This window comes from Dendrobates tinctorius, unplaced genomic scaffold, assembly GCF_039654945.1.
Source record: "Dendrobates tinctorius isolate UK_male_01 unplaced genomic scaffold, ASM3965494v1 ptg000158l, whole genome shotgun sequence".
Lineage (NCBI taxonomy): Eukaryota > Metazoa > Chordata > Amphibia > Anura > Dendrobatidae > Dendrobates > Dendrobates tinctorius.
The window spans coordinates 4473559-4488787 of record NW_027361825.1 but is presented as its reverse complement, the minus strand read 5'-3'; positions in this window follow the sequence as shown (position 1 = coordinate 4488787).

Below are 15229 nucleotides of genomic sequence, written 5' to 3'. Positions count from 1 at the left end.
GGAGGGTGCCGGTCCAGCTGGTGAAGGCAGCCACAATGAGGAAAAGAGAAGGATTTACCTGGCACTCCTATCCTGATAAAATGGTAATGTTTATTGATTCAGATAAAAAAACATAAACGTGACGTATTTCTGGCACAGAAAAGTGCTCTTAATCACAGGATAGAGAACAAAAAATAAGCAGGAACATATAACGAAAGCTTTGGCCAATCCTGGACTTTGCAGGTCACACAGCCAATACAATAAACCCTTTATTTTGTATCACAATTGATGAAAGAACCAATAGTGTCTATTATTAGGACAAACGATCAGGAAACTGAAACAGTGAGTTGCAGAGCGCATCGCCAATATTAATAATAAAAACAGCGCTTATTCTGGGGCATGCAAATATTTTGTTTCTGTTCACAACAGTGATTTGTCCCACTTTGCGTTTTTTAGAGAAGCCTTTTGGATTATCCATCTAGACACTAAACAACCAAGTGTAAACTATAATTTAGGCACAATGCTCGAATATCAATCAGCATTAGCGTGAACAAGGGAAGAAGATGCATATTTTTTCCTAAATGTAATCCCTGCCTATGTAAGAGGGTCATGGCCTAGCCCTGTAAATGTTGATGCTACTTTTTGCTTGTACATGATTGCCATATTTGTATGTCTCATATTTACGTATCTGTGCATTATGTGTAAGCTGTATTTACGTGTTTATTGCCATATTGTGATTGATAAGTTGGGGACAGTGCAGTTAGTCACTGATTACACTCATAATGAGCACAGCTTTAGGACACATTAGAGGTTAATTGTGGGAGTGGTAGCTGGGAATTAGCTAGAGTCTTTTCCTGGTTATAAGCAGTCGGGGTGGACCCTGTGTGCTGCTCAGATGGCCCTTTTCCTGAGCTGTGTCGCTGCCCCACAAAGTGTGAAGTGGAATCCCTAGCCATCCATAGTAGATGGGGGAGAATTGTGCAGAGCAGAGAAGAAATGAAGTATATGGTATCTGCAGCAGTGAAGAAGCCAGTGAAGAAGTCACTGAGGAAATGTCAGCCTGAGTCTGGGTGCTGATGAAGTAGTCGAGTGGACCACCAGCGAGTGCACAGGCAGGATAACCAAAAGGGGGTGGACCACCTAGTAGAAGAATATTTCCGTGTCAGGACTGAAGTCGGTTCCAGGGAGTTAGATTGAAGTGCCATTTTCACCGGGCTCCTCGTCCCGCTGTTACTTTGTGGTCCATTCTGGTGTAGGTGAAGAAGCTAGGGAAAGATGAGAAGATGTATTGCTGGTACCGTGTCAAGTGTGCTAAGTGTGTATTGGGTGTGCTATGTCCTGAGGAAAATAAATCTTTACTCTTTGACGTTATCCTGGACTCTGCCTCCGATTATTTGAACTCCAGGAGGAATGTGGGATGCCCCAGGGAAGAAGCAGCTGACAGTACAGTAAGTACAGATTGTGCTGATGAGTTCACCCCCTTTATTATTACAAGTGGCATAGACGGCAGGATCTCGCTGCCCCATATGGCAGTGAGACCACAGCAGAGATGAAGTATATGGGAAGAGTCAGGGCCGGTTTTAGGCAAAGTGGGGCCCTAGGCAAAGTTAAAAATGGGGCCCCAAATGCTAACATACTGCACATCACACAGAAGCATTTCGATTGTATTTACATGCACTGAGTTCGGGCCGCTAAATGATCGTCAAAATTGAAGTTGTTCAATGCTTGTTTCCCGGCCTCTTTCCACCATCTGAGAAAGAATGATGGGAACAGAACGATCACTAAGGGTGTGTGCACACGTTGCGGTTTTTGCTGCGGTTACGCCGCAGTTTCCATGCAGTTTACAGTACAATGTAAACCTATGGAAAACCAAATCCGCCGTGCACATGCTGCGGAAAATTCCGCGCCGATTTGCTGCGGTTTATTTTCCGCAGCATGTTACGTCTTTTTTGCGGGACCGCAGCTGCAGTGTATGTTCCAGGACATACAAATCAATCTCTCTCTCTCATTCACACTGCCAAACCGCACTAGAACCTGCATCAAATCCGCTGTACACATGCTAGGAATCCGCAGAAAAAATGCATGTGTTTTACCCTGCAGTTTCTGCCAAGAGATATGGATTCTCTGCAGAAAAAGCCGCAGACTAATCCGCAACGTGTGCACACACCCTAAGGGTGGTTTCACATTAGCGTTTCAGGCCGCAGCATCGGCCTGCACACGGCCGCTGCTAAGCCCTGCCACCTGCCGCGCCTCCTCCGGTAGCTCCGCCTACGGGCGCATGACGCTGCATGCGTCCTGCGTCCCCTATCTTTAGCATTGGGGACGCAGGCCGTGCGCAGATATGCGTTTGGCGGCGCATGCGTCCTTTTGACGGTGCGCCGACCAGCGCCAAACGCAACCTGTTGCAATTTGGTGCGCTCGGCGCACTGTCAAATGGACGCATGCACCGCCAAACACATACCTGCGCACAGCCTGCGTCCCCAGTGCTAAAGATAGGGGATGCAGGACGCATGCAGCGTCATGCGCACATAGGCGGAGCTACCAGAGGAGGCGCAGCAGGTGGTGGGGCTTAGCGGCGGCCGTGTGCGTCCACAGTGCTAAAGCGTCATGCGCCCGTAGGCGGAGCTACCGAAGGAGGTGTGGCAGAGAGCGGGGGGCTTAGCGGCCTGCAACGTTAATGTGAAACCACCCTAACAGATCACCATACAGTATCATGTTATCAGCAGGACATCTACAGTTTACACCCCATAGTCCTCCATATAATATAATCTACCCCAAAGTCCTCCATATAGTATAATACACTCCTTATAGCTCTCCATATATTAAAATACACTGCTCAGTCCTCCATATAGTATACTACACTGCTCATAGCCCTCCATATATTAAAATACACTGCTCAGTCCTCCGTATAATACACTCCATATAGTATAATGCACCGCCATAGTCACCCATGTAGTACAAATCACTTCCCATAGCATAATGCACCCCATAGTTCTTCATATAATGTATTCCCCATAGTCCTCGATACAGCATAATGCAGCCCACATATAGTATAATGCAGCCACCCCACAGAGTATAATGCAGCCCCGCCATACAATATAATGCAACCCCCATAGAATATAATGCAGCCACTCCACAGAATATAATGTAACTCCCCATAGTATATAATGCAGTCCCACCCCCCATATAGTATAATGCAGCCCCTCCATAGAATATATGGCAACCCCCTCATGGGATATAATGAAGCCCCTTATATAGTATAATGTAACCCCTCCATAGAATACAATGTAGCCCTCCTCATATAATAACTATAATACAGCGTCCCCCATAGAATATAATACAGCCCACCTCCCCATAGAATATAATGTAGCCCTTCATATTATTTAACACAGCCTCCCCCTATAGAATATAGTGTAAAATGTACCCTACATGGTATATAACACACCGCATAGTATACAGCCCAGCCCACCATGGTATACAGCCCACCATGGTATACAGGCTGTATACCATGCTGGGCTGTATAATACAGCCCAGCATTGTATAATATAGCCCGCCCAGCATGGTATAATACAGCCCAGCATGGTATAATACAGCCCAGCATGGTATAATACAGCCCAGCATGGTATATAGCACCCCAGAATGGAATAATACAGCCCAGTATGGTATAATACAGCCCAGCATGGTATATATCCCCCCAGCATGGTATAATACAGCCCAGCATGATATATAGCACCCCAGAATGGAATAATACAGCCCAGTATGGTATAATACAGCCCAGCATGGTACTGTATATAGCCCCCCCCCCCAGAATGGTGTAATACAGGCCAGCATGGTATAATACAGCCCAGCATGGTATATAGCACCCCAGAATGGAATAATACAGCCAAGTATGGTATAATACAGCCCAGCATGGTATATATCCCCCCAGCATGGTATAATACAGCCCAGCATGATATATAGCACCCCAGAATGGAATAATGCAGCCCAGTATGGTATAATACAGCCCAGCATGGTACTGTATATAGCCCCCCCAGAATGGTGTAATACAGGCCAGCATGGTATATAGCCCCCTCCCCAGAATGGTATAATACAGCCCAGCGTGGTATATAGCCCCCCCAGAATGGTATAATACAGCCCAGCATGGTATATAGCCCCCCCAGAATGGTATAATACAGCCCAGTATGGTATAATACAGCCCTGCATGGTATATAGCCCCCCCCAGAATGGTATAATACAGCCTAGCATGGTATATAGCACCCCAGAATGGAATAATACAGCCCAGTATGGTATAATACAGCCCTGCATGGTATATAGCCCCCCCAAAATGGTATAATACAGCCCAGCATGGTATATAGCTCCCCCAGAATGGTATTATACAGCCCAGCATGGTATAATACAGCCCAGCAAGGTATATAGCCCCCCAAAATGGTATAATACAGCCCAGCATGGTATATAGCCCCTCAGCACGGTATGATACAGCCCAGCACGGTATAATACAGCCCGGCATGGCATATAGCCCCCCAGCACGGTATGATACAGCCCAGCACGGTATAATACAGCCCAGCATGGCATATAGCCCCCCAGCATGGTATGATACAGCCCAGCACGGTATATAGCACCCCCCAGAATGGTGTAATACAGGCCAGCATGGTATAATACAGCCTAGCATGGTATATATCCCCCCACAGAATGGTATAATACCGCCCAGCATGGTATATAGCCCCCCCAGCATAGTATAATACAGCCCTGCATGGTATATAGCCCCCCCAGAATGGTATAATACAGCCCTGCATGGTATATAGCCCCCCCAGAATGGTATAATACAGCCCAGCATGGTATAATATAGCCCAGCATTGTATATAGCCCCCCCAGCCTGGTATAATACAGCCCAGTATGGTATATAGCCCCCCCCAGCATGGTATAATACAGCCGAGCATGGTATGATACAGCCGAGCATGGTATATAGTCCCCCCAGAATGGTGTAATACAGCCCAGCATGGTATATAGCCCCCCCCAGCATGGTATGATACAGCCGAGCATGGTATATAGTCCCCCCAGAATGGTGTAATACAGCCCAGCATGGTATATAGCCCCCCCAAAATGGTATAATACAGCCCAGCATGGTATATAGCCCCCCAGAATGGTATAATACAGCCCAGCACGGTATAATACAGCCCAGCATGGTATATAGCCCCCCCCCAGAATGGTATAATACAGCCCAGCATGGTATATAGCCCCCAGCACGGTATAATACAGCCCAGCATTGTATATAGCCCCCCCCAGCCTGGTATAATACAGCCCAGCATGGTATATAGCCCCCCCAGCATGGTATAATACAGCCCAGCATGGTATATAGCCCCCCCAGCATGGTATAATACAGCCGAGCATGGTATATAGCCCCCCAGCATGGTATGATACAGCCGAGCATGGTATTCATATAGTCCCCCCAGCATGGTATAATACAGCCCAGCATGGTATATGGCCCTCCCAGCATGGTATATAGCCCCCCAGCATGGTATATAGTGCCCCCCAGCATGGTATATAGTCCCCCCAAAGTGGCCCCACAGTCTAGTACTCGCACTGATTTAAAAAAAAAAAAAAAAAAACAACACTCCTCACCTTCTCCTCATGCCCGCGCTGCTGGCTGCTCCTGTCTCCTCCTGCACACAGTGAGAGCGCGATGACGTCATTGCGCCCCCGCTGTGTCAGAGGCAGAGCGGGGAATTATGGGAGAGGGAGCGTCAGCTGGGGGCAGGCGGGCCCTCCTGCCTCACAGGGGCCCCATAGTGGCTGTGTGATGTGCCGCTGGCTGGGGGCCCCTGGAGGAGCGGGGGCCCTAGGCAGCTGCCTGGTCTGCCTGCCCATAACGCCGGCCCTGGGAAGAGTGAAACTGAATGCAGTGACCCGTAATGTACAGATTGAAGAATGTGACAAAAAATATTTCAAATTGGACGTGACTAAAGTACCGGATTTGACTGAAGAGGAACTGGAGAGTGATCCTGTAGACCCCAAAATGGCGACTGCCAAAATGGAGAGCTGTGGCACCAAAAAGGACTGTCCCTTTCAACAAGGTGCGCTTCGTGGGCGTGACAGCGTCTGAATGGCGTGAAATGTGAGCTGTCAACAATGTCGGGTTCGCCCATGGAAGGAGTGGTATGTGCAGATGGATGTTCGCCCTTTCCCACCGAATGCACGAAAATGGGTGGAGAGGCCGGAGAGGGCCCCACCCTGGAATGGGAGGAGCCCAGAAACAGAATACCTGGCGAAGGAACCTAGGAGGCTGCTGGGATCTGGGCCTCAATGTCAGGAGCCAGAGCATCTCTCTCCTTCGCAGGCGTCAGTGACTGCGCCAGCAGGGCCCCGACCAAGAAGACGTGCCGTGCCGGAGTCACAAGAGGAAGGAGAACAGTTTTGGAGACATCAGGAGTCCGTGCAGAAACTACAGTGGGAGGCGGAACCTTTGTCTCCGGAGCAAGTTCCACAACACCGGGGAGCCAAAGCGGTAGCCAAATCTGAGGAGACGAGGCCGGAAGAACAGGCCGTGCTGGAACCAACGTGCCCAGAAGCTGTTCCCGTCGGACCACCAGGGATGGAACACAGGTGCACCCTGGAAACAAGTAACGGCAGTGACCACGAGCTGACAGAGCCCACCCGTCCGGAGGAGGATGTCGCTGCCATGTCCGAGAGTGCTGCTGACATCCGTGAAAAAGAGGAAGTAGAGCCGGAAGAAACCCCGGCCTCCCGCATAAGGCAGTACCTGCAGGAGATGAGGGCCAGCTTGAGCGCGACAGCAAGATCGCTAGCGGTGAGTGATCCTTCACCCCAGCGCGCGACGGGTCACACAGCCCCTGATCCATCGCTTTCCCAGGGCAGCGCCGATACTAGGCCCAAGACCCGCACCACCTCGCCCCCGCACTCATAGCATAACATAGTAACATAGTTTTGAAGGCTGAAGGAAGACCTCATGTCCATCTAGTTCAGCCTATTTTTAGTGCAGCTGTTCTGCATTGTTGATCCTGGGGAAGGCAAAACACCCACAGAGTAGAAGCCAATTTTCTCCATAGGGAAATAAATTCCTTCCCCTAAGTTGGGTCAACCATCTACCTATAATATTCTGTTATTCGTAACCTTCTAAACTGTTACTCACAAGAAAAGCATCCATTCCTTTCTTAAATTCATTCAGTGAGTTGGCCATCACCACTTCCTCAGGAAGAGAATTCCAGAGCCTCACTGCTCTTACCGTGAAGAACCCTCTTCTATGCTGGTGCAGAAATTGTCTTTCCTCCAAACGAAGAGAATGCCCCCTTGTTCTTGTCACAGTCCTTGGTACAAACAGTTCATTGGAGAGATCTCTGTATTGCCCTCTTATATACAGTGGGGCAAAAAAGTATTTAGTCAGTCAGCAATAGTGCAAGTTCCACCACTTAAAAAGATGAGAGGCGTCTGTAATTTACATCATAGGTAGACCTCAACTATGGGAGACAAACTGAGAAAAAAAAATCCAGAAAATCACATTGTCTGTTTTTTTTTCATTTTATTTGCATATTATGGTGGAAAATAAGTATTTGGTCAGAAACAAGCAATCAAGATTTCTGGCTCTCACAGACCTGTAACTTCTTCTTTAAGAGTCTCCTCTTTCCTCCACTCATTACCTGTAGTAATGGCACCTGTTTAAACTTGTTATCAGTATAAAAAGACACCTGTGCACACCCTCAAACAGTCTGACTCCAAACTCCACTATGGTGAAGACCAAAGAGCTGTCAAAGGACACCAGAAACAAAATTGTAGCCCTGCACCAGGCTGGGAAGACTGAATCTGCAATAGCCAACCAGCTTGGAGTGAAGAAATCAACTGTGGGAGCAATAATTAGAAAATGGAAGACATACAAGACCACTGATAATCTCCCTCGATCTGGTGCTCCACGCAAAATCCCACCCCGTGGGGTCAGAATGATCACAAGAACGGTGAGCAAAAATCCCAGAACCACGCGGGGGGACCTAGTGAATGAACTGCAGAGAGCTGGGACCAATGTAACAAGGCCTACCATAAGTAACACACTACGCCACCATGGACTCAGATCCTGCAGTGCCAGACGTGTCCCACTGCTTAAGCCTGTACATGTCCGGGCCCATCTGAAGTTTGCTAGAGAGCATTTGGCTGATCCAGAGGAGTTTTGGGAGAATGTCCTATGGTCTGATGAAACCAAACTGGAACTGTTTGGTAGAAACACAACTTGTCGTGTTTGGAGGAAAAAGAATACTGAGTTGCATCCATCAAACACCATACCTACTGTAAAGCATGGTGGTGGAAACATCATGCTTTGGGGCTGTTTCTCTGCAAAGGGGCCAGGACGACTGATCCGGGTACATGAAAGAATGAATGGGGCCATGTATCGTGAGATTTTGAGTGCAAACCTCCTTCCATCAGCAAGGGCATTGAAGATGAAACGTGGCTGGGTCTTTCAACATGACAATGATCCAAAGCACACCGCCAGGGCAACGAAGGAGTGGCTTCGTAAGAAGCATTTCAAGGTCCTGGAGTGGCCTAGCCAGTCTCCAGATCTCAACCCTATAGAAAACTTTTGGAGGGAGTTGGAAGTCCGTGTTGCCAAGCGAAAAGCCAAAAACATCACTGCTCTAGAGGAGATCTGCATGGAGGAATGGGCCAACATACCATCAACAGTGTGTGGCAACCTTGTGAAGACTTACAGAAAACGTTTGACCTCTGTCATTGCCAACAAAGGATATATCACAAAGTATTGAGATGAAATTTTGTTTCTGACCAAATACTTATTTTCCACCATAATATGCAAATAAAATTAAAAAAAAACCAGACAATGTGATTTTCTGGATTTTTTTTTCTCAGTTTGTCTCCCATAGTTGAGGTCTACCTATGATGTAAATTACAGACGCCTCTCATCTTTTTAAGTGGTGGAACTTGCACTATTGCTGACTGACTAAATACTTTTTTGCCCCACTGTATATATTAAGTCTCCCCTAAGTCTTCTCTTTTCTAGAGTAAATAGACCTAACTTTGATAACCTTTCTGGGTATTGTAGTGAACCAACTCCATTTATCATTTTAGTAGCCCGCCTTTGAACCCTTTCAAGTTCAGTAATGTCTTTCTTGAGCACCGGCGTCCAAAATTGCACACAATACTCCAAATGGAAGAAATCCGCAGGAAAAACGCAGGTCATTTGACCTGCGGATTTCTTCAATTCTGTGCGGAAAAATCCGCAGGGCAAAAAAGTACGTGTGCACTCAGCCTTCATCTTTACTGTTTGAAGTTATCCTGGACTCTGCCTCCCATCATTTGAACTTCAGGCTGAGTGCAGACGGACTTTTTTGCCCTGCGGATTTTTCCGCGCAGAATTGAAGAAATCCGCAGGTCAAATGTCCTGCAGATTTCTTCCATTTTTAATGCGGTTTTCCACTGCGGATTCCCCCTGCGGATTTGGAGACAGGGGAGGTGGAAAACCACACAAAAGAAGTAACATGCTGCGGATTTTGTACCGCAGGAAAACCGCGGGGAAAAATCCGCAGTGTCTGCACAGTGTTTTTTTTCCCCATAGATTTAAATGCTACTGTACATCACAATGCGGATATGCAGCGTTTCTGCGCGGAAAAATCCGCTGCAGATCCGCTGGTTATCCGCATCGTGTGCACACAGCCTCAGAAGGAATGTGGGATGCACCAGGGAAGAAGCAGCTGACAGCACAGTAAGTACAGATTGTGCAGATTAATCCTGTGCAGGTTTTATTGCCTGCCCTAAATCAAGTGCTGACTGCTGCCTGAAGGTCCCGGGACCGGAGGAGTGCCGGTCGGGTGGTCTGCAGAGGGAGAGATGACCAGACGGAGGCAGCGAGTGGAGGAGAGACAGGAGCAATCCAAGATGGCGCCGCGGCCAGGGAGGAAGCTGCAAAAGCTAACGCCGCATGTCAGAAGCACATGGCGGCCGCTGCAAAGCTCCAGCATTTTGCACGGGTGAAGGCTGAGGAGGAGGCAGAAACAACAGGAGGAGATGGATCGGATAAGGAGGAGGAGAAGGTGACTTCTGAAGATGAGACTGAGGTACAGAAGGGGGCAGGGGGAAGGAATATGGCCGTGGTAACAGAGGCACAGAACGAAGAGAGGCCAGGAGGGGAGCCCACCCTGAGGGATGTCTTTAACTTGGTTTCCTCATGTAAGCAGACCCTGCAGGAGGTGAAAGGTGAAATAGCGCAAATAAATAAAGCTCTGCAGAAAGTGGATAAGCGCATGGGTGCAGTAGAGGAGAGGGTGAGCACTGCAGAAGACCTTTCCACAGCGAAAAGCGAAGAAAAAGTTTGCTCAGGCACTGTCAGAACTGATTGCAAAAAATGAGGATCTTGAAAACAGGTCCAGAAGGAATAACCTCCGTATTGTGGGCCTGCTGGAAAAAACAGAAGGGAGAAATCCCACTGAGTTTATTGAATGTTGGCTGAGGGAGAAAATTGGAGCTGAGATGCTGAAAAAAGTTTTTGCCGTGGAAAGGGCTCACAGGGTCCCTCTACAACCCCTTGCCCCGGATGCTAACCCCAGTACTATGCTTGCTAAAATACTGATCTACAGAGACAGAGACATTATTCTCAGGAGGGCCAGAGAAGTGGAGGATCTAACTGTCTACGGACAGAGGATTGCCATTTATCCGAATTATTCAGCTGCAGTCCAAAAACAGAGAATTAAATTTACTGGGGTCAAGAGATGTTTGAGAGAGCTGGGGGTACAGTACTCCATGCTGTTGCCGGCAAGGCTGCAGGTGGTAGCCTTTGAAAAAGTCCATTTTTTTTCTTACACCAGAGGACGCTACCCAGTGGATCGACATTAATGCTAAAAAGCTACAAGCTAAAGGGGACTGAGCACCTGTGTTAGTTTGGGTGTGAGTTGTTTTTCATACCTGGAATGGGAGAACTGAGTCTTCTTGATACATGCTCCCTTTTGGCATTGTTTTCAAATTTTGGAATGTTCGGTCTGTCTAATTACAGGCTCTTTTTGATGTTGTTATATACAGTATGGGAGGAGATGGAGATCTAATATGGAGTGCTGCGGTGACGCGCTGTAATTTCTCTTCAACGTGAAAAGTTTTGGTAATTTTGCACCAATGAACAGAGTAGTGGTTTGGTGGGGGCGGGAGGCGGGAGGGGAAAGTCGAACAAAGAGAGTGTGTGTATTGGGCAGAGGAGCCCGGCTCTCAGTGAGAGGAAGATGCTATGGTTTTGGGAGGGGAAAGGGGGGGGGAGTTTAGGGGGGGAGGGTCCGGAAGACTGCTTGTATGGGAGAGAGGGGTTGATTTACAGTATATTAAGTGGTGTTATAGGGGATCATATTAAAGTTCTGAGCTGGAATGTAAGAGGCTTGGCTGATAGGACCAGAAGGGCGGCTGTCCTTCAGTATGTTCGAGACCAGAGGGCTTCGTTGAAATGTTTACTCGAGACGCACTTAGTGCGAGAGAGAGTGGATATGTTGAAAAGGAATTGGATACAGAAGGCTTATCACTCTACCTTCTCTACGTACTCTAGGGGGGTGTCGGTCTTAATTCCCTTGGGACAAGATATGAGGAAATGGAAGTGCATGTTGATGCGGATGGACAATATGTGGTGGTGATATGTAAGATGTTTGGGGTGCTGTTGTGTGTTGCTGCCATGTATATCCCGCCCCCATATTCAAGTAGGAAAATCAGAGAAACTGATGGAACTGACTGGTCTTAGGGGGGTATGCCTCTTCTGGTTATTGGGGATCTCAATAACATATATGATGATTTATGGGACAAAAACAAGAACAGGAGATTGGGTTGGTTGATTTGTGGAGGGTGAGACATATTGGGGAAAGGGAGTACTCATGTTATTCACCGACACATAGCACCCTGTCTAGAACAGACATGGCTTTGGGAAATGAGATGATGTATTCAATGGTGAAAGAGGTGAGGTATCTGCCTAGGGCAGTCTCGGATCACTGCCCAGTTGAGGTAGAGTTGCGATCAGCGGAGACACTGGTTGGGCGCAGGGGAGAGTGGAAAATTCACCCTAACTGGTTGAATAGCTTAGATTAGATCTAGAGGGAATACAGCGGGAGGTGATGGAGTATTTTACCATTAATGAGGGAAGCGCTGAGATGTCTATTGTCTGGGATGCTATGAAGGCGTATCTAAGAGGGTTATTGGGTCGCCCTCCCAGGGCTGTGGGGTACTCGGTATCGGGCCGGTGTCAGGGGAATGAGTCACAGCAGCGGTGACCCGGTCCGTGGCCCTGGGCACCCGAGTCAGTGGCGGAATGTATATGTAGTTAATGGAATAGTTTGTGACGCCACCTGTGGTGTTTGGCAAGTAAGTTGTTAAGCCAACGCTGCGTGCAGATCCTCTGGGGCTGATGGTGTGTTGCAGCATAGATGGTGTAGCTCCCCACAGGTGAAGCTGTAACCCCAGGGCAGTGTAATTGCAATAGATGAGGATAGGCGCAGGTGGTGTGAGGAATGCTAGTGTGCAGATGTAGCGATGCTGACGGTGTTAGCGCTCAAATGAATGGAAAACACCAGGGCTTGCAGTTCCAAAGCTTTACTCACAGTCTGTGGTACACACTGGTGTCTGCCTCCGTGCCGTGTCCTCCGGGGCAGAGACTCAATCAACCTCCCGGGCAAGTCAGGATTCTCCTCTCCAACACTCCGCCAACATGTACCTTTCCTGAACGACTCCTCTATTGCACCTTAAGGTGTGAAGAACTCCCGTACTGTGGTACACTGGAGTTCCTCCTGTCAGATGTTCCTACCAATTCTACTTGTATGGCAGACAGCTGTAGCCTCTCTCGGGGACTCCCTTCTCCGGAGTCCTGGCTCTCTAATCAGTTGCTGTTGTGCCCCAAGTCTTAGATGGGAGTAGTGCATTTACAGCCAACTACTCCACCGGTGTCTGCTGCAGAACCATAAGTGTCCATACAACCTCGGGGACCGGGCCCCGGCCTTGCGCTGAGAACCTATAGGCAGGGTTCCTCTTCCAACCCACGTCTCCTCTCTGTTCTCCTACTCCTTTGTTCCGCACTGTTCTTTATCTCTCTTATGGAAGCTTAGATTGCGGCTCTACGTCTTTCTCCTTCTGTTCCTTTCCCGTGCCAGCTGGCTCAGATCACTGAGGCAGCAGCAGTACTCCTTCTCAGACCTGTCCTCAGACTCTCCTGACTGACTGTCCTTCCCTCGCCTGACCTCCCGTCAGACTGACCTGTAATTCTAAACCTTCCCACTCTTTTATATGTCTCAGCTCCACCCACCTCCCAGCACATCCAGTGTTCCATGCAGGGAACCACCAAGGCACTCCTAATGTCTAGGAGGAGAGACCTCAATGTGGCTGTGCTGAACTACCCTGTCGTGTGGGATGCGAGTGTTGGAGCGTGGAAAGGAGTTCCCACCTTACCCGGATGGTGGGGCACTACACCTTAGGAGAAGGTGCAGTACCTCTGTGGCAACTGAGCCTCAGAGGCGCCACATACCCCCCCGCTAAGCACAGCACATCCGCGGGCAGCAAGACAACAAAGCTGACAGTACAGGAACATACAAAATTTTATAATGCTGCATAAACAATTCTTATACTAAACTTCCTAGTATAGGAGGTACTTATTCTTGAATGTTACAAACAATTCTTATTTAACTATCTAAACTTCAAGTCAAAAAGTGCAATTTCTTTCATTCTAAGTGCCATTATCTGTGAGTACTAGAGTTGAGTGACTTTTGCATTTTTAGGGTCGAGTTTCGTTTCATGAAACCCGACTTATCCAAAAGTCGGGTCGAGCAAAATCGGCCGACTATAGGGAAAAGTCGGGGTTCCGACCGAAACACGAAACCCAATGTAAGTCAATGGGGAATTAAAGTCGGCAGTGAGAGGAGGACAGGAAACACACCTACAGTGCCCATTTGAATGCCAAAAGCATCAATTCTTCTTACTTAAGCTTGTCAACCTTAATTAACTTCATAATACTAGTTACGCACTGAAAAATGGGGGTTATTTGGCTAAACTTGTGGGGGGGTAGGGCTGGCTCCAGGTTTTCATGTGCCCTGGGCAAAAGAGCGCCCCTTTAACACATACCACAACTCATGATGCTCCGATACAGCAGAGAAATAGCGGTATAGTACAATGAAAAATACGTCACTTTTTACATCTCATGACGAGGCCCATCTATTTCTCCATACAGAATCATTAGTCACATATAATGTTTGAAACAGTATATGATGAGCTCCACTTAATGCTACAGTATATGTTGGTCCCCATGGATGAAGCTCCACTGTCTTATGGGCCCAAATAATGCTCCAAACATAATGGGCCCCATTTCTAATGCTCTAGTGTATAATGGGCCCTGTAAATGCTGCTCCAGTGTCTGATGTCCACCTTTGGAATGTTCCAGTGTATGGTGGGCCCCATCTATCATTCTCCAGAGTATAGTGCTCCCCAAAAATTGCTGTCCCAACATTGAAAACAATGAAATAAGTCTCCTCGCTAGGGAATCCCTGTACTAGTCTGGACTCCTCGTCGTCCCCATCTTCCATCTCACTGCACAGTATTTCAACCTTGCAAGTGCTGTGATCCTGAGCAAGCAGGGGGGGCCCACTCGTTGGCGACGGCACTGGCACAGGGCCTCTGATAGTACGGTGGTGTGTCTGACGGCGGGTGTGCCGAACCTGCACTTTCATCTGCAGCTTCCTCTTTGTCACCTTGTAAGATGGAATTGTATATGGGAAGGGTAACCTGAGTTTCATCAGGGTCAGATTCAGGCCGTGTAGCGTGCGAGGGCAATGTAGCGGTCTGGGTCAATGTACCAGCAGATTCATCGAGCAGTGGCTGGGCATCAGTGCACTTTTGTCGCCCCCAGGAGTACGGTCGCCACAGTGGCATTACCTTCCTCCTAGGGAGTGTGATGTCATGCTTGGGAGCAACGAAGGATCTCTCTAGCAGGTTAACTTATTGGGCGGCGTTATTCCCACGAGTCACGACCCTCCAAACAGCGTTCATGAAGGCAAAGTGTTTGTTTTATGTGGGCAGTATGGTTGCAAAGCTGAACCTTAAAGGAATGTCCAGAAGGGCACCACCAGGAGTGGAGCCTACGGCGTAATTTGACTCAACATGGGCAACCTCAACCATCCAGCCACAGAAAAGATGCACACATTGCAAGCTTAATTCCGTTAACGAACGAGACTCCGTCATGCCCCGCGGTCCGAGTCCGGCTTACTAGAGGGACACACGAGGCTCTGGCACG